We start from the raw sequence: 2,047 nt of genomic DNA, 5'->3' as shown, positions 1-2,047 counted from the left end.
TATCTATCTATCTATCTATCTATCTATCTATCTATCTATCTATCTATTTTCACATAAAGAAGTAGCATGGCCTATTTGGCAGCAGAATTGATGATACATTGTAGGAGGAAAAAAGTGGAAGTAATAAAATTTGTAACAAGGCTCCTGTAATACTCCAGGCAGGAGGTAATGAGAGCCTATATTGAGAAGATGGCAGAACATCGCCCCAAGGTAGAGATTTACTGTAGCTCTGCTTCAACCTAGAGGTGGGATAGGGAACCTAAACCTGGTCAAATAAATTAGCTTTTACTCTGATCTAGTCCTATATCCAGTAATTTAGGCTCAGGTTAGGATGCAATGAAACATTCACAGGCCATGAAATGCAATAAAAATTACTTTACAAATACCAAAGTGCAACAATGTATTCAGACTGGTCTCAGGCTGGCTTCCTGGAAATAAGAGCTAAATCAATTAAGACTGGGAATTATATTTTTTTCAGATCTCTGTCTTGCAAAGAGTAATTTTTTTTTATATTTTTATTTAAAGTTTTGAGTTCCAAATTCCATCCCTTCCTCCTTCCTTAACCCTCCCCTTTCTAAGATGGTAAACAATTAGATATAGGTTACACATGTGCAATTATGTAAAATATTTCTATATAAGTCATTTTGTACAAGAAGACTAAAATAAAAGAAAATAATTAAAGAAAGAAATTTTTAAAATAAAACATCCTTCAGTCTGTATTCAATCAATATCAGTTCTTTCTCTGAAGGTAAATGGTATATTTCATCATTAGTCCTTGGATCATTGCATTGCTGAGAATAGCTAAGTTATTCACAATTCTTCATGACAATATTGCTGTTATTGTATATAACATTCTTCTGGTTCTGTTAACTTCACTAGGCATCAGTTCATGTGAGTCTATCCAGGTTTTTCTGAAATCATTCTGCTTGTCATTTCTTATAACACAATAATATTCGATTACAACCCCATACTGCAGCTTGTTTAGCCATTCCCCAAATGACAAGCATCCCTTTGATTTCTAATTCTTAGCCACCACAAAAAAAAATCCTTCTATAAATGTTTTTGTACAAATAGGTGCTTGTACACATTTGCTAGCTGTGTGACCTTGGGAAGTCACTTAACCCTATTTACCTTCTCTCCTCCAAAAAAAACATAAAAAAAAAACAAATAGGCCCTTTCCCCTTTTTTAGATGTCTTTGGGATATTGGCCTAGCAGTGGTATTGCTGGATCAAAGGGTATTCACAGTGTTATAGCCCTTTGGGCTTAGTTCCGAATTGCTCTCCAGAATGGTTGGGTCATTTCACAAGTCCACCAACTGTGCCTCAGTGTTTCAATTTTCCCACATCTCCTCTGACATCCAACATTTTCCTTTTTTTTTGTCATATTAGGCACTCTGATAGATATGAGGTGGTGTCTCAGAATTGTTTTAATTTACATATCTATGATCAAGCCTTGAGAACAATTTGGTAGAGCCAAGGATCTGTCTGTGGATAGGGTGAACAGATAAAGCAGAAAAGTGAAAAAGAGCCCCAACTAATGAGTCTTTTATTTTTGTATGGTTGCTTCTGCTTTGATTGTTGTTGTTTTTTATTCCTGAAGCAGTAGGGAGCCACTGAATATTTTGTAACAGGAGAGCAAAGAGATGAGTCTCTTACCCTAGGAAGATTACCTTGGCAGCTATGTGAGGTATAGATTAGAAAAGGAAAACAAAGGAATCAATTATAAGGCTATTGTAATATTGCAAATCTGAAGTGATGACGTGAACTAGAGTAATGATCATTTTAATGGAGAGAATTGATGAAAAAGATGTTGTCTTACCCTTAATACACAGGAGCTTTATCCTGGCACCTCTTCCCTTCTCCTGAAATAAGTATTTATCTCTTGATGATCTCATCCATTTCCAAGCATTCTATTATCAGCTCTACACAGAATATACTCATATCTATATATTTAGCTTCCATCTCACTCTTAAAATCCAGTCTCATTACTCCAATGGCCTTCTGGGCAGTTCTGTGGACATTGCATGGGCATCTCAAACTCAATTAT

The sequence above is a fragment of the Petaurus breviceps genome, unplaced genomic scaffold (assembly GCF_028583685.1).
Source record: "Petaurus breviceps papuanus isolate PSGF00001 unplaced genomic scaffold, PetGlider_PUasm1.0 214, whole genome shotgun sequence".
NCBI lineage: Eukaryota > Metazoa > Chordata > Mammalia > Diprotodontia > Petauridae > Petaurus > Petaurus breviceps.
Note: the sequence above shows the minus strand (reverse complement) of the source record.